This window comes from Sus scrofa, chromosome 6 (assembly GCF_054392235.1).
Source record: "Sus scrofa isolate SSC_HxYL_T2T_F1_AM1 chromosome 6, Sscrofa_HxYL_maternal_Yorkshire_Landrace_v2.0, whole genome shotgun sequence".
Lineage (NCBI taxonomy): Eukaryota > Metazoa > Chordata > Mammalia > Artiodactyla > Suidae > Sus > Sus scrofa.
Window position 1 is genome coordinate 33,180,584 of NC_139388.1, and position 18,874 is coordinate 33,199,457.

Below are 18,874 nucleotides of genomic sequence, written 5' to 3' on the forward strand. Positions count from 1 at the left end.
CGTTTGTTGGGCTTGGAGACAGTCTGGCACCGCAAGCCAGAGACAGGAAAGGTGAAGGGCTAACCCGTTAGCTCAGAACAGCTGGGGCCTCAAAATTCATTACGACCTAAGCAAGAAGCAGGATGCAGGAGGAGAGGAGTTCCCAGGCTTGGCCCCATCGGCTCTATGATGCTGACTCTCAAAATGTCCCTCTCCGGCCCTGACCTTCAGATTCTCCCTACTGCACAGCCTCACGGTCGCCCCCGTCCTGTGAAGGTCCAAGGTGGAGCTCCTGATTTCACCCCAGAGGCTGCTTCTTCCTCCCTCTTCTGATCTCCGTCCATGGTCACGATCCAGTCCATCAAGTGAAAAACGTGCAATTTATTCCTGACTCCTCTTTTCTCTCAAAACCCTTTCAAACCCTGTCAACGTGGCCTCAGGAGTATCTTCTAAATCCTTCCGCCTTCTCTCCACTTCCTTAATGAGTACCTGGGCCAGGCTATCTGCTTAGCTCTCCCTCTGATTCTTCTCTGTGATTCTACTCTGGCCCTCCAGTGTTCCCCACCCAGTGGCCAGGGTGATCTCTACAAAATGCTGATCAGATGCGGCCACCGCCCCCCCCAACACACACACACACACACACACACACTCCCTCTCTCTCTCCATCTTCAAACCCTCCACTGGGTCGCCATCAGGCTTGGCATAAAACCCAAATCTTTACCACAGTCAAGGGGCCCTAATGGGATCTGGCCTCATTCCTTCCCCCTTTTGTCTCTTTCTCCTTAAGATCTGGCCACTGAGCCTCTGTGTCCCTCCTACGTGGCTCAGCCACGTCCCTGCGGCTGGAATGAATGCCCTCCTTATCCTTCAGATCTCATATCAAAAGCCAACCTCAGACCACTCTCCCCACAGCGGGCCCCTCCCCGCAGTTGCTGGACCATACTGCTTACCTAGGAGCAATGGTCTTATTTATTTATCATCTTAAATAGTGTGTACTGCCTCTCTTCCTCTAAAAATGTTAACTTCCTTCAGAGGAAGGACTTCGGTCTGTCACCCCTGACTCCCCAGAGTCAGCGCTGAGCATATATGGTCAGAGAATTGAAAAACAGATAAACTTCTGACTTGCCCTATATGGGATCAAACATTGCTAACATCTTGTATTTGAAAAGAGCAAGATGTTCAAAAAGATGCAGCAAGAAATAAATTCTCAACGGTGCATATGTTTTCTAGCCTAGTTGTGAGCAGCAAATAATGACAGTGGAAGTTCAGGTGTCGTCTCAAACTACCAATATCACATATGCCTCTACAAATTCCATCTTATCTTTTCCTATCTGTCCATCACAACACACACACACACACACACACACACTCTTCTCACCAATCTCACATAGTTGTCCACAGGCCTGGAGTGCCCTTCTGGCTCACTGCTTCGCTCCCTCCATCAGTCAAGAGCTTCTGGAAGTCTCACTTCCTCACTTTCTAGATAAAACCTTTCTGGCTGAGCTGAAGAGGAAGGGAAATGGAGCTAGTGTTTATGGCGTAGCTCCCACGTACTGAGTGCTATGCTGAATGCTTAGAAGCTTTTTTTTTACTGATATGTACATTATCTTTAGTCCCATGTTTGGAGATGAAAAAACTAAGTCAAACAAGTGATAAAGCAGGATTTAAACCCACATCATTCAGACTCTAAAATCCCAATTCCTGACAAGTCACTTTAGCAACAAAAATAATAAATATGGTGATATTAGCTCACTTCTACTGTTTCAAATTCGGGGATTAATACGTGCTTTCGCAAAGAGGTCCACACCACATTTCACTGATAATGGATCCTTAAACTACAAACTTTTTGGTATGACATGGATTCCTGCATTATAAACAGTAAACTCCTCTACAAGTTGCCTTCCTAATAATTTATGGACAAAATACTACAGTTGCAAAGGAAAGCCTCACCAAACTTCCCTCTAACTTTATTGCCTTGACTTTACAAGTGACAGAAATGTGTCCATTTTGGACAATGTGACCTTGGGGACGGATAATTTTGTTTAGCGTAACTCACATCAAACATCCAGGGAGCTCATGACAGGTACCAAAGCCAGGTGATCCCCTTGAAAGGCCAGTGTCTGTGGTCAATCTGAGCTTCCTTATTAATAGGTGATTTGATTCTACTACTGCGAAAAACCAAAACCACTGTATTACAATAACTCCCAAATACAATCTGAGGTGAGGGTGGTTTTTTTTAACATACGAATAAAATTAAAGGTAATACATCCAGTTACTTCTTGTCAACATTTATTCATCATCAACAATAAATATTTTCAATAATACTGCAGAATACTGTAAAATCTAAAAAGATTTATCACTATAAGAAAAATCGACATACAAAATGCTGGCAGAGAGGCAAAACAAAATAGGCTGGCATGTTCATTTTTAGCTCTTTACTACCCTGGAAGTTGTCTGAAATTCTCTAAATACATCAGGTCAGATAATTATCTTCCAAATCTTTCCCAAGTAATCAGACACTTCTTCCACTATATTAATTTTCGCTGTGGATCGTTATTAAATAAATACAACACAAGCCAATTTAAAATAGCATTGCATTAAAAAATAGACAACGCACATATTTTGTTTGAAAATAAGAACATATGAGGCTATTTAATTCTGTGCTCTTCAAGTCTCTGTTTTACAGACCATAAAATGAGGGGTTTTAAGGCATGTTAAATCATGAGGTATCGATTAAATGAAAACCTTCAATGTGTGGGAGCAAGAAGCCATGACTTTTCAGTCTCTTTTAAGGGCCGGTTAAAACTTGGCTCTTTGTAAGGTTACTGTCTACAAAAGGAGTCTTTGCTTTTGTGAAAAGCTACTGCAAACAACAAAATATTGCCAAATCCATACTCTTCTTTCCCTTCTCTATTTTCTTTCTCCTTTCTTCCTTTCTTTCTCCTTCTTTTCTTTCTGTTTTGCTTTTAAGATCATTGAGTGGTGAGTTGTAGGGCATCAGGTTCAACCCCAAACGATCACAACCCCCACGCTCTCCTTCCCACCCGAGCCTGCTCCCCGGGTGTAAATATTTCATGGTATTACCATCATTCACTCGATGCTTATATTGTCTGATCAAGCCTCTATTTCTGTCTGTGAGATACTCTGGAGGATAGCGTTTTTTCATGTCTGCTGCTCAGTCACATAAAGCCCTTGCTTCTCAAAGGTTCTTCAAAGTTCAATAATTTATTAAACACTGTGCTGGGGTCGGGAAGCACTCACAAGTAATGCAAAACTACGGCACACGAGCAACTATTAAAGAGTTTCCTTCATAAAATAAAATAAAAAAAAAATGGGACTTTGGAGAAAATGACAGCATTGTTACTTACACTGGAGGGGCATCCTCTCAACAACTGAAGCTCTCCGGCAAAGAGGTGAGGGCTTAAAATGAACAGGAGAACCTGGTTACAGGTAACAGCCATTAAGCAAGCCCACCGTGGGGGAGAGCGCCACCAAGTTTAAAACCAGAACTCAAGTCGCAGATTCCCCCTTCTTTAGTATAATGACTAGTCAGGTCTCTCTTTCTCCTCCTTCTAAATACAACTGAAAACTTGAAATTTTATGGAAAATACTTTTATTTTTTTTAAGGCCGCACCTGCGGTATATGGAAGTTCCCAGGCTAGGTGCTGAATTGGAGCTGCAGCTGCCAGCCTATGCCACAGCCACAGCAACACAGGATCCAGGCCCCATCTGTGACCTACACCACAGCTTGTGGTAAGACTGGCTCCTTAACCTACTGAGCGAGGCCGGGGATTGAACCCGCATCCCCACAGACACTATGCCAAGTTCTCCTGAAAATACTTTGGGAGGTGTAGGCCGATGATATCTTTAACGATATTACTCTCCAAGTCTACTCATTATGGTTATTCCTTTCTTCTTATCTCTGGGAGGACACAGAAACAGAATCATATAAAAGTGAAGTAGTAATAATAATAAACACTGAGTAGGTACTTAAAGCAACAAGTTCTGAATTCAAATTCATCAGGAGCTATAGGCAATATCTACGCAGACCGTGACATCACCCTAGGTTCACAGGCTACAAAACCTAGGAGGGTGACAAAGCACGCGCTGAACGCCTCGAGTAAGAACCGAAACAGTATGAAATCCACTGCTAAACTGGGTGGGAGTCTTTGAGGGCCATAAAACTTCAGAGAAGTGGACCCAAGCCAATAAGAGGGACCGTAGTCAAAAAAGATGTGAAGGAAGAAACTCTGTTCCATATATTAAATTTTGTTTCTTAATATGATGTCCAATTAAACCTTAGGAAAAAGACACTCTGATACCCAGATGAACGATGAACACAACAAATGAACTTCCAGTTAAACATGGCAAAACATGCACTTAGCCCCCTCCCCAAATCTCACTAAAATGCCTGTAAAGAAAGTGAAACAGACCATGTTAAAAAAGCAAAATCTGGAGTTCCCATCGTGGCGCAGTGGTTAACGAATCCGACTAGGAACCATGAGGTTGCGGGTTCGGTCCCTGCCCTTGCTCAGTGGGTTAATGATCCGGCGTTGCCGTGAGCTGTGGTGAAGGTTGCAGACGCGGCTCGGATCCCGCGTTGCTGTGGCTCTGGAGTAGGCCGGTGGCTACAGCTCCGATTTGACCCCTAGCCTGGGAACCTCCATATGCCACGGGAGCGGCCCAAGAAATAGCAACAACAACAACAACAAAAAAAAAAAAGCAAAATCAACAACAACTACAAAATCTTCAAAGATAAAGAGAATGAGAGAAAAGATAACAGCGGAAGAAAGATGTCAGCCCCACAATCGGGAAGGTGAGAAAAGAGTGTTAACTAAGGTAACAGAACAGGACAATGTGAAGCCTCCTGGGAGGGCAGGGGCTGAAGAAGGAAAGGGGAAGAGAAGGAGGGAGCTGATTCACGTCAGCTCCTGGAGCACCCAGCCCAGTGACAGCTGCATGCCAGCTCTTAGGACCTTCTCTTTTTCTCTGGGCTCCCATAATCTCAAGAAGTGCCATGGTGTGCTAGAGACTCAGTGGGCCTTTCTGATTTCAAAACTTATGTCTCAAAGATCAAGAAAATTGCCTTGGATCATTTCTTTGATAACGTCTTCCTTTCTGATATTTTGGTTCGTACTCTATTCTTGATAGAGTTAGACACTAGACCACTTGCAATGACCCTCTCATTTTGTATTCCTTCTCTAGTTTTCCATTGCATTATCTTTTCATTCTTTCTGAGTTCTACTTTATTTTCTAATGCTATTAAAATTTTTACTTTTGCTATCATGTTTTTAATTTTCAATAGCTCGTTCTTGGCCCTCTAAATGCTCCCTCCTTTTAACATTCAACAACGGAAATTTTCAAACACATAAAAGCAGAGAGAATTATATAATAAGCTCTCATGTACTCATCACGCAACCTCAACAATTATCAACATTTTGCTAATCTTAACTCATCTATTCCCTTACCCTACCTTTTCTTCTGAATTACTTCAAAGCAAACTTCAGATAACATATTTCAACTGCAATTCTTGGATATGAATCTGTATTAAGGACAGCCTTTTTTTAAAAAAATATAATCACAATACATTATTCACTACTAACAAAATACTCTGGATGTTCCTTTTTATTAACAGCTTACTCTTGTTTCATGTACATAGTATCTTTCCTTTTCTCTTTAAGACTATTAATCATACTATGGAGAACAGTATGGAGGGTCCTTAAAAAACTAAAAATAGAGTTAACATATGGTCCAGCAATCCCACTCTTAGGCATATATCCAGAGAAAACCATACTTCAAAGGAATACATGCACCCCAATGTTCCCTGCCACACTATGTACAACAGTCAAGCCATGGAAACAACCTAAATGTCCATCAACAGAGGAGCAGATAAAGAAGATGTGGTATACATGCACCATGGAATATTATTCAACTTAAAAAGAATGAAAGAATGCAATCTGCAGCAACATGGATGGACCCAGATTATCATACTAAGTGAAGAAAGCCAGACAATGACAAATACCACTTATGTGTGGAATCTAAAAAAAAAAGATATAAATGAACTTATGTACAAACAAAAATAAACCCACAGATATAGAAAACAAACTTACGGTTACCAAAAGGGCAAGGGGGGTGGAGGGATAAAGTAGGAGTTTGGGATTAGCATATATACACTCCTATATATAAACTAGGTAATCAACAAGGATCTACTATATAGCAGAACGATACTCAATATTTTGTAATAATGTATAAGGGAAAAGAATCCAAAAAAGAATGTGCGTGTGCATGCGCACGCGCGCGTGTGTCTGTGTGTGCACGTGCGTGTGTAACTGAATTACCATGCTGTACACCTAAAACTAATACAACACTGTAAAGCAACTATACTTTAATAAAAAATTAAATATATGAAAACAGTAATTATAGCAAAAAAAGAATATGAATCATCATTTGCTTTGAAGTTTTGTCTTCTGTTCTCCATGGTGTCCTGTTTTCTCTGGGATCCTTTCCTTCTGTTGTTTCTTCATATGCTGTCACTCTTGCTGGAGGGACTCCGCAGTGTTTGGTGATCCTTGCCTCTCAATCCATGATTTCAAATGAGGCAACACAGTTGAGATCGGAGGCTCTATGTACAGAAACTGAGTTGGTCAACCAGTGGGCCTGGCTCTACAGTGCTGTGATGGAAACCTGGCCTTTCTTTCTTTTTCTTTTGGCCCTTTCTTTCGACTTTCCCCCCACATGTCAACCTACGTCTTTTTCTTTGGGCTGGTCAGTTTCCTGGAAGAGGAATCCTCACATCGCCTCCTCTGGTGACATTGGTCACAGAACCTCCCTAAGTAACAGAGATCACAAAAGGCAGACCTCGGCTGCTTCCAGTCTGAGGAAGTAAATATGGGACCTTTGGACTTTACGGGGTTTAAATTTCAATTAGTAGACTGCTCTTTAAAAGAAAGAGTTCCCAATAAAAAATCCACATCTTCAGCTTCTTTCAAGAAATGGGAGTATCTGCAAACACTGGGCCCACGTTTGCACACCAGAGCTAAGTTACAGCTGGCCCCTTTAGGAGGTACACGTACTTCTTACTCCACCACTGGCACCGCCAGACCCTGCTGTCCCTCCTCGGTAGATAAAGGGTAAGTTTCTTGCTATAACGAGATGTGACTGCATAAAAGGAAAAACACATTCAATTTATTTGATTTGGAGTTATCCTGGAAAAAGGCTGAATGACCCAATGGAACAGCAGTAAGACAAAACAGACCCCAGCACACAGCAACAACAGGCAAGTGAAACCTTGTATACTTTGTACTCAGAAAATAAACCTCATTCCAAGATCTAAGTGCCTCACTCACCACAACCAGAAGAAGCTCTTCTCAAAGGGCCAAAGATCTGGATTTCAGCTGCACCAGAGGAGTGGGGGGTGGGGGTGGGGAGAAGGCGAGGGGAGGGCGAGAGAGGCCCGAGAGAAAGGAACAGAGGTTTGTGCTTTGAATTCCTAGAGGGAAGGGAAATTTTCAAAATATTTCCCTCTACCAAAAGGCAGAGAGATCATGCTTTATAGGGGTAAAGACAGAGCAAGTTTTGAATTCATAGACTTATAAAAGCCCTAAAGTCTCTTTCCTTAGATAACATATTTGGTATAATTTTATATCTTAACATGTCATATTAAATATGAATGCATATTTTTAATATAGTACATAGATGAATGACATGACCAAGCTTTGAAGCATATCAGGAAAACTCTTAGAAGTTTCCCAAGACAGTTTAGCCGTGTTCAAATAACTTTCGCAACCCAAAATGATCATCCATTACAAATATCCAGTGACATCATTTTTTTTTTTTAAACTTGTTGGAAAACAGGTTTGACTCAGTTTCAGACTTACAACTCCTCCCCGTGACTGCTGGCTATATACCTATTAGCTAAAAACAACAATGCGACAAAACTCGCTTTTGGATTAACAACCCTGTCATTTATCCTTTAAATGTTTATCTCCTTTGGTCACAATTTTATTGTAGTTAAACAGCAACTAGTGTGTGACCAAAAGCATTCAAATGCTCTGAGCACACAAAGAGCGCACTGTTCTGTTTTCCAGCTGGATGGACTTTTACTTGAGTGAACAAAAGACAAGATCCTGCTATTCTTCAAATGAAAAGGCAAGAAACAGCAAGGAAAAACATGGCACAGAAAACCTCTCTCTGGGTTCACTTTGCAAATGGTAATGAGAACAAGTGAACCAAATAGCTGCGGTTTTTTTCTCCTCCAAAAGTTTTTTAAAAATCGTGAAAAAAAATGATTACAGCATCTCTTTTTTAAGGGTTGTATTAATAATCATTTATGACCCACGATAGCAAATCTAGTGCATGTTATCTGATATAGGTAATGTTAGAGGAAGGATGGCTACATGCAAATATTATGGCCTAAAACCAATGTGTCAGGCAAAATATAAACAGCGGTCTCAGACAAGGGAACTGAAAGCAACAATGAGACTTGACATTGGCCACCTGAAATCTTGAAAATCTCCCCAAGCCCTTAAGAAAGCAGGTGAAGTTGCAGCCCTAACAATCTAAAAAAACAAAAGCTGTTGCTGCCACCAACACTGCAAAGTGGTGAGGGCTCCCTGATAGGACTCTTACAAAAGGTCCTTAAGATCAGCCCTCATTATCATTTTCCTGAATTAGCTACATTCTGTTCCAGCCTTTGTATGAACCTATCTCTCATATATCTTTCATACTAATGGATCTCTCCTGTCTTTAGTTCTTAAGTAAGTTAACATTATCATTGTCGTAGGTTGTTTTAATTTGTAGGAGTTGAAAGAAAGAAGAGTGAGGGATCTGTTGGAATTCTGACATTAATACTCAGGATGACAGAAGGAAATCTACGGGCTTGGGACTGACTTTCCTCTTCCGCACTGTGTAGAAACTGTATTATCTAGGATTAGGTTAGGCTGCAAGGGACAGAAAATCCAAAATGGCAGTGGCTTCACCAGGCTGGTAGGGGGGTTCGAGGGCTGTCCTCAGAGACTCAAGCCCCTTCCAGCTCACCTCTCTTGCTCCCCCTAAGGACTGGCCCTCACTCTCAAGATCCAAATGCAGCATTTCCACTCCAGGCAGCAGGATAAAAGCCCTGAGAGGAAAAGGGCAAAGGGCACACACCAGCTTTCTCTTAAGGAAACATCCCAGAAACTACCACAGGTGACAGCCTCTTAGTCACCCAGTCACACCTAACTGCAGAGGGGGCTGGGAAAGTCTGTTCTGTCTATTCTGGGTGGCTAATGGCCCTGAAAAGAAGGGCTTTGGGAGTTAAAGTGCAGTCATGACTACAAAGAGATTTCCTAGTTTTATAAAACTAGAAATAGTTGACAATGTCAGGCCAAAAAAAAAAATCTTCAGAGTAAGGAACTTGCAAATGCTCCCAACAGAAGAGCCACAGAAATACATGGACTTGACAACGAAGCCCTGGAACTACTCCCTATAATCTCTTGAGTACACCTCAATGATCTGGATCAGAGAGCTGAATAATCTCAGGTCCTTTTCTCCCCCAGGAGTGAGTGTCCTTGTTCCTGTGACCCCCACAGACCTGGAAGTTTCTCTCCTGGGTCATATCAACTGTCCCAATTCCTCAGCCTCGCAGCACAATCACCTCCCATCGTCAAGAATGAGAGGCCTTTCACATCCAAGGGGCAAATTTCACACAAATGACATTTGGCTGATGCCCAAAGGTGACAGGGATGAGAGCAGGATAAATAAAGAATAATGTAGAAGCCAGTTGGGGCAGCCTTTCATTATAGTCCTTTCAAGAGCTATTAATCTTGGTCATAGTCAGTCGGCTAAAAATAATTACTTCTTCTAACACATGTTGTACACACCAACTAGCAGTAGTAACGGGCCAGCCCTTTTACCCTAGGAAAGATATGGCCTCTGACTTGCCTAGAGCCATCTGAGGTAATGGCTGCACAATGTTCCAGCCCAAGTTCCTCTTCAGTCTTACCTAAGAATAATATCAAAAGAACCACCACCAGCAATATTGTCAGACTATCATCGTTAAGTTGTAGAAGTACCCCGAAGAATAAAGACTATTAGAAATATTTTACAAGAAGATTTGTCACTCCCTTTGTTTATAATGAAAGTAAATAACATTTTAAGTACTTAAGCATCATGTTTCCCCCAAAGTATTGCATTGCCGAGGTATTTAAATGAAGTGCTGATTGTCCTAATTCACCATGAATTTCCAGAGTTCCCCCCCTTAGGGTTTCTTTGAACTTGTAAGCCAGTTTAGCTAGTAGAAAAAGCTCAGGATCTGGAATTCTAGAGATGCAGCTCTGGAATCAAGCAGTTTCGTCATCTCTAAGAAGCCAACAATCTCTGAGTTTTACTGGGCTTCAGCTGTACTATGGGGACGTTTGACTCAAAAAAAGCCATGCAGTTCTTCAGAGATTCAACAGTACCATGGATGGGTTTGTATAAACCCACACTAAGTGATATCACTTAATAATTATCTTTCTAAACATAAAATTCATCAAGAGGACCTACCCAAAAGAGGGATGATAAGAGGATTCACAGCAGGGTTTCTTTGAGTCATGGACACTTCCAAACCCAATTCACTAACAATACAAAAATCATATAAAAAGTAAAGACATTGATGGCATAAAGGAAGGTGCCCTGTCCTGCAATTAGATCAACTGCAGCAGGAGGAGCCTCTAGCTGTAGGTCAGTAGGTAGCAAGCAGCAGCAACAAAGAAAGTGGACTATCTTTTAAATGAACGCACAGCAGCCAGAGCTCCCACAGTGGAAAAGCCAGTATGCAAACGCTAGCCTTATGTGACAGTAGAAAGCTTCTGATGTAGGGAGGAGAGCAGCTTCTGCTACGACCCACTTGCCAGCTAAGGAAATGGTGAGATTGACTCCAATGAGCTCTCTTTCAAAGAGACGTCTAAATTATAGTCGTGGGCACTCTGGCAATACTATGGTGAACAGACACCCTCAACTCTGAAGACGGCAGTCTTACCAAGCACGTGCTAAGAGGGGTCCGCTGGAGGAGCTACAGTAATTAGGAAAGACATGAATCCAAGTGGCACCAAGTAATAAAAAGCAGGAGTTACAGCCAAATTACAGGATCTCCTAGGACCAGGAAAAAAATCCCAGCAAATACTTTGTAAATGACATGAATTTAGCGCTATAAAGCATGCACACAGATGCGAAACTTGGAAGAACTTTTTCAATTATACCAACAACCAAAAGGTGCTAAATTCCTAGAGGAGCAGCTATAAACCTTTTAACATTTTCACACTTTATTTATCCTTTACTGGCTTCATCAAATAAATGCCTACATTGAAAACCTATTGCGGGTTTGTCTGTTTGTTTAAAGCCCTCAATGAAGGATGCTTAAAGAAAACATCCTATCTGACTACGAGAATTTTCCTTGCAAACTCTTTATACCTTAGGGGAACTGGGTTTACTTTTATTATAACTGTAAACTTCATTTATCATTTCAGAGGAGACATTAAAATAACTGTGGGCAATCTGATATTGTCCCTTGCAAGCCACATTCCTGCCCTGCAGATACACAGCTACCCCACAGCTGCGTTAGAAGATGGTGTTAAAATTACTCTGGAACCACATAATTGCTCCATCATTAGTGGCTGGGAGGTGGGGTCGGCAGGGGAGTGGGGGGGATGAGTCTTAAAACAAATTATTCCACATGGACTGAAAAGGGACGTACACAAACAAACATGAGACTGGTTGCTGAGCTGCAGCAGAGAAATCAACTTTTTACAAAATTTTATGATAATATTTATTCTCTTTTTTTTTTTTTTTTGGTCTTTTTAGGGCTGAACCTGCGGCATATGGAGGTTCCCAGGCCAGCGGTCGAATCGGAGCTGTAGTTGCTAGCCTACACGATAGTCACAGCAACACGGGATCCAAGCCATGTCTGTGACCTTCACCGCAGCTCACGACAACACTGGATCCTTAACCCACTGAGCGAAGCCAGGGATTGAACCCACGTCCTCATGGATACTAGCTGGGTTCATTAACTGCTAAGCCAGGACGGGAACTCTTTATGATAATATTTCAACACTACCCTCTTGAGTAACAATTCTTAGAATCAAAACCAATCTATATTCAAATCCCCTTTGACCCAGGACATGCCAACACGGATATACCACAGTTTGTTGATCTGTTCATCAGCTGATGGACATTTGCGTCTTTTCCACTTTTTGGCATTATGAATGATGCTATGGGGGGAAGTATAAAAAAGTCTAACCCTGCCAAAGGCTGTCTCGCTCCTATTACTGAGACAGTCAAACTTGCCCTCCTCTGTTGAATCTTTCCAGAGATATTCTAGCTTCATGTAAGCATATTACACAGAGTAATATGCTTTTTTTGTGTGTGTGTCTTTTTTTTTTGTTTTTTTGTCTTTTTTTGCTATTTCTTGGGCTGCTCCCGCGGCATATGGAGGTTCCCAGGCTAGGGGTCAAATCGGAGCTGTAGCCACCAGCCTACGCCAGAGCCACAGCAACGCGGGATCCGAGCCGCGTCTGCAACCTACACCACAGCTCACGGCAACGCCGGACTGGATCGTTAACCCACTGAGCAAGGGCAGGGACCGAACCCACAACCTCATGGTTCCTAGTCGGATTCGTTAACCACTGCGCCACGACAGGAACTCCATGCACTTTTTTAATTTAAATATCTTGAAGACTGTTTCATATTGGCCCATAACTGTCTCTTAATGGTACCAGAGGTGCTCATTGGCTGCATCTTCCTTAATATTTTTAACGTGTGCCCTATGGATGGGCATTTAGATTGATCCTTATGCTTTACCACTACAATTATTGCCACATTGAATATTCTTGTGCATGTGTCTTTGGACACATGTGCCAATAAATAAAGTGGAATAAATTCATGTAAGTGGAATAGCTGGGTCAAAGGGGATCAGAATATAAACCAATCTAGCTTCCAGGAGACTTTAAGTCAAGGCAGTAAAATATAAGAGATGCAAACCCTGACTGTTGTAGAATCAGCAGCATTACTAGAAAATGAGCAATCAGCTGCATAATAATTTTTATTAATATCTTTATTGAGATATAATTCACATAACATAAAATTCACCCATTTATAATGTACAATTCAATGGGCTTTAGTACATGCACAGAGTTTTGCAACTTTATCACAATCTAAATTTAGAAATTTGTCACCATACCAAGAAGAAACCCCATATCCTTTAGCAGTCATGCCCAACTCCCATCCTAGCCCTAGGCAATCACTAATCCGCTTTCTGTTCTTTATAGTTTTGCCCATTGTAGACATTTCATATAAATGGAGTCCCTCAATATGTCATTTTTTGTGTTTTGCTTTTACTTAGCATAATGCTTTCAAGGTTCACTGATGTTGCAGGATATACCAGTGCTTCATTCCTTCGTGTTGCAGAATGATACTGCATCCCATACGGCCACACAACATTTTGTTTATCCATTCATCAGCTGAGGGTCATTTGGGGTTGTTTCTATTTTGGGGCTATTACGAATAATGCTACTATGACCACTGGTGTATAAGCTTTTGAGTGGACATATGTTTTTATCTCTCGTGGGTATGTATCCATGAGTGAGTAAATGAGTGAAGGAGTGAGTGAACTGATAAAAGCTCGCATGAAAAGAAATTTTTTTAAATGTGAGTATTGCACAGGGAAGAAGAGAAAACAAAGCATTGACACCTAATAGATTAACAAGAAGATTCTAACAATACTTGGATGCCAGACTACAAGTCAGTATCTGTAAAATGACTTTCTTTTTTTTTTTTTTTTTTGGTTTTTTTTAGGACCACACTCGCAGCATATGGAACTTCCCAGGCTAGGGGTTGAATCGGAGCTACAGCTGCCGGCCTACACCACAGCCACAGCAACTCGGGATCCAAGCCGTATCTGTGACCTACACCACAGCTCATGGCAACACCGGATCCTTAACCCACTGAGCGAGGCCAGGGACCGACTTGCATCCTCATGGATCCTAGTCGGGTTTATTAACCACTGACCCACGAAGGGAACTCCTTAAATGACATTTTAAATAAGATGGCATTTATTTGAAAGTGAATATGAAAATTAAATAAATGTCCATACATATTAGGTTTAAACAAACCCAGAAGTGTCACCAGCCAAGTGATCAGAGGAGGTAAAGTTCTATTCCTTCAGATCTATGGCCTTCTGTGGTTTCTTCTCAGTTCTCATCCTCTGAAATGCTTAATGCCTGTGGTTCTGCATACAATTCAATAAAGAAAACTTGTTCTGAGATTGTACTATGTTCCACACACCCTGCTAGGCAGAAAGACATAGAGATTAATAAAGCCCTTGAGTTCTCATTCTCCAGGAACTCACATTTTAATGAGTGTGACACTTCTGCATAACAGCATGCAGAGATTTTAAGGGCACAAACCAAGGGAGCCCAAACTCTTTCCTTAAAGGGCCAGTCAATAAATATTTTAGGCTTGGTGGGACACATATGACCTCTTTTGAATATTCTTATTTTTCTTTTTTTTCCCTTTACGATCTTTTAAAAATGTAAAAACCATTCTAAGCTCCAGAGTCAGTCCCTGGTATAAACTATAAGCAAAGAGAAAATGCGCTGGTTTACTATCTTACCAATCAAACGTGCTGGATACAATTTAAAATTCATTAATGTGGAGTTTCCGTCCTGGTGCAGCAGAAAGGAATCCGACTAGGAACCATGAGGTTGTGGCTTTAACCCCTGGCCTCGCTCAGAGGGCTAAGGATCTGGCGTTGCCATGAGCTGTGGTATAGGTCGCAGGCTCGGCTCTGATCTGGTGTTGCTGTGGCTGTGGCATAGGCCGGCGGCTACGGTTCTGATTTGACCCCTAGCCTGGGAACCACCATGTGCTGCAAGTGAGGCCCTAAAAGGACAAAGCCAAAAATAAAATAAAATAAAATTTAAGGTGAGTTATAGTAGCTTCAACTGAACTCTGGCTCTTCTTACTACTTATTCTTTTATTTCCATGACTCTGTTTATACCAATATTTTTTTTTCTCCCACAGTTGCCTTGGTAATTGACAAAATAAAATCTTTTCCAAATCCTAAATTAGATCAATCTTTCAATTCCCAACTGAAATTACATTTTGCAGGAGTTCCCATTGTGTCTCAGCAGAAAAGAGCCAACCAGTATCCATCAGGATGTGGGTTCGATCCCTGGCCATGCTCAGTGGGTTAAAGGATCTGGCGTTGTCACAAGCTACGGTGAGGGTCCCAGAGGCAGTTTGGATCTGACATTGCTGTGGCTGTAGTGTGGCCAGCAACTGTAGCTCCAATTCAACCCGTAGCCTGGGAACTTCCATATGTCACAGGTATGGCCCTAAAAAGCCAAAAAACGAAAAGAGAAACTACACTTTGCAGAGCTAGCTGAAATCTTGTTGAATACCAGACCCTATATAACACATACATACACACACACACCTCTTCCTGTACTAATCCCTCGGTGTTAGTGAGAATGGTCTAGGCTACACTGTGAATAAACTCCCAAATCTCAGGGACTTAATACAAAAAGGTCTTTCTTGCTCAAGTTCCCTGTTCAATGTGGGCCAATGAGGGCTCGACTCCACAGAGTCATTCTGGGACTCAGCCTAATGGAGATCACACCACCTGGAACACATAGCCCCCAAGGTCACCATGACAGCACAAGGGAAGGCATGCAAGTAGCACACCTGTTATTAGATGTCTTGACAAGGAAATGACACCCATTACTTCGATTGCCATTTCATTGGTCAAAACTAATTATATAATACCTCCAAACTGCAAGGCAGCCAGGAGCTGTGATCTTCTAGCGCAACTTAGAAGAGTAAAAACTAGGAGTTGAATGGAAAAAGCTGAAGCAGATACAGGATGCCAGAAACCACCTCACCAAGGCTGGGTGTGCCTCACTGATCCCAGTTACCCATTATGCAGTAGGACTGCTGAGGTACAGTATACAGACTACTCAGGCATAAATAAATCCCCATTTGCCACCTTCAAAATCTCTAGGCTAGTAAAGCCAGGTTGTAAGCAGAAATGAACAAAGGCCATTTGTCTGTTGTTTCTGGGGTCATGTTGTAGGGCGGTTCCAAGACTAACCAAATTTTAGACGTATCCAAAGCAATAAAACCTTCATACGACACCATCAAGAGCAAATATGCACTGAAATCCACCTCTGAGAATAGGATGAGAAAATAGTAACTGATCATTTGGACAAAAAGAGGCTGAGCATCCTCCTCTGGGCCTCCATCCCTCTCCTATATACCCTCTGTCCTCTCTGAAGTCACCATACATAAAATCAACCTTTCCTTGGTATACACACAATGCCACACCCAGTACTTTATACTGAGTAAGATGCTCAATAAACACTTCATTTGAATGAAACGCTGAAGGGATTGAATCCGTAAGAGTAGAGTTGAATCCTGTGACAGCACTGCCTCTTTCACAGCCACATGTGGGAGCAGAAAGGCTGGGACAGAAAGAGCTGCACGTTTCCCAGAAGAATCAGAGAAGGTCTGTGGAGTGGGTAGTCAAGTTGGACTTTGGCTCACAATGCCCCAAGGACACTGACAAATAGCCCAATAATAACCCATCTGAGTCTCAGAAGTCACTCCTTAGAGCTGCTCTATAAAAGCCAAAAGGAATTATTCATTAGCAAGTGTGAATAACACGAGATGCCACCAGCAGATTGTGTTTGGCCTTGCTGAATTATTCATTAGCATTTGTGAGAAACGTACAATCCAAAGAGTGTTAAACCAATCCAGATTGCTCAGCAGTGTTTGTTTTCCTTTAAAAACATTTAAAAAGAAGGAAAAAAAAACAAAAAAAAAAACCACCTCCAAGCTACAGTTCTTATACTGGAGACCGGTTATCAATCTGGCTAAACAAGTAGGTGAGGAGTAGAAAGTTGAGTAAGAAAGGGATCTCTGCGATCTTATTTAATATTCATCATTATAATGACAGGCGGTAGACTGAACCAATGTTTGTTTACCTGTCCACATCCTGCCTTTTTAGATGTTGTATGGTCAAAGACAGGAGGAGCTCTACAATGAGATTCAGATGCGGAGGGGGAACAAACTCCTTTGAGTCCTGTCACAGAGCGGATGCAAATTTAATTACTGCGCGTTAAGCTTGCCATCTTGTCTAGGTGTCCTTGGAAAGCAACTGTAAACAAGAAGCACTCAGCAATCAGGTGTCAGGGGCTCATTTGATCTGCTTGGAAAGATGTCACAAATCCCTGGCAGGAAGTGAGTCGGGAAGGGGAACAAAGAGAGAGGGCTGACAGTGTTGGAGGCAGATCTTGGGGGAGCATCTGTTAGTGCCGGGGACCGCTCCCACTCCCAGCTCCAACTTCCCGGAGAAAGTGCTCCCTGCCTGACAAGGCTCTCTCATCTCACATTTGTTATACATTTTCCTGTGGTCTGCAGAAATCACCAGCACAACTCGGGAGTCAACTGCAGCCTACACGCAATTAAATTATTTGAGACTCAAGGAAACCTTAGCATGAGCTGATTTTTCTTTTTTAAAGACAATTGCAGAAATCTGGAAATTAGTACAGAATCTAAACTCAGGTAAAAGAAATCCTAATTACCCAGGAGTCTCAAAGAAAACCCTAGGCCTAGCTGCACTCCCATCTTTTCAGCATGCCCCTAATTGAATAGGAAGAATGGTCCAGCCTATGAAGCTCCAGGTCTGAACCTGAGCTGTCAAACACCCAGCTGTTTCTATGATAATGGGTGCTGCCTTTGTAGGCAATTGCAAGGAAGTGATCCCTGAGTGCACTCGATGGGTAATTCTGCAAAGAGCCTGTAGCCTACCTGAAGGGAGCCCACATTCAGAGCACGATGCTCACCTTCTCAAGACAACTGCAGAAAATGGCTTTCTGCGCTCACAACCGAACCATGCTTCCAGAAGTGCTTGTGGATGAATTATTTTATAGGAATTTTAAATTCTAGTGCTAAGTCAAACTCTCCCCACTGCTATAATGAAGTAACAACTTACAGATGGAAGGCCAAAAACAAACAAACAAACAAACAAAAAAAACCAAACCAACCATAACCAAGCCCTATTAAAGTTGGAGTAAATTAACCAATCTCTCTAAGCGTCAATGGTCTCATCTGCAAAATCAGGGGGAAAGCACAACCATGGAGGGAGGACAGATAATACATGTAAGTTACAGCCAGTTTTATTAAAGAATAGGGAAATTAATATTAATACTACAATTATTATTTGCCTAGTAATACAAGTAGTCCCCTGATACTAACATTTCCTCAAAATTCTCTGCAAACACGTTACAATTATTTTATTAGCTGACATACCCAGATGAGCAGAGAAGTTCCCCTCTCCCCACTTTAGTACTTTTATAAATGAAAGAGGCTCATCTCAGCTTTCCAAGAATTAATCTATCACCTAACCATCAGCCTGAGAGCAAGAAGGAGCAGAAATAGAGAGGAAGGGCTGAAAAGTAAAAAGGCATCTGGGACCAACAGAGTGCAGGTCCCATGCATTTCTGAATCTTCGTGTTGTCTAATCTTCCTTATATCCATTTCAGGATCCTTCTTAAAGAGTGTGACAACAGAAGAAACAGAACCAGAAGAGACACCTAGTGGCCAAGTCAGCTTCCATTCAGACAACAGAAAACAGAAAATAATGTTGAATTTTAGAGCCCAAGAAAGCCTCTTTTTCCTATGTGAGATGGCAAGAGATACATTAACTCTGAAAGAAATATAATAATCTATGTACTAAACAAAGCTGCACTTTAACTCCTATTTCAGCCTAACTAAAATCCACTGCTTCTGTAGATTGGGAGGGACGCAGGCAAAGAAAGGAGGCAGGTTTCTGAAGTGATACACGCCTGGGTTCAAATCCCAGCCCTGCCATGTACATGTT

At 41.9% G+C, this 18,874-nt stretch overlaps 1 protein-coding gene across 5 annotated transcripts in view; it reads right to left on the reverse strand.

Annotated features, from left to right (window-relative positions):
- FTO (FTO alpha-ketoglutarate dependent dioxygenase) overlaps positions 1-18,874 on the reverse strand; it is a 391,465-nt gene that overhangs the window by 331,703 nt on the left and 40,888 nt on the right. The window contains exon 1 of one of the 5 annotated variants that reach the window (XM_084957973.1): positions 7,326-7,395. The gene's annotated coding sequence lies outside the window, so the exon portion shown is untranslated. 5 annotated transcript variants of the gene reach the window in all.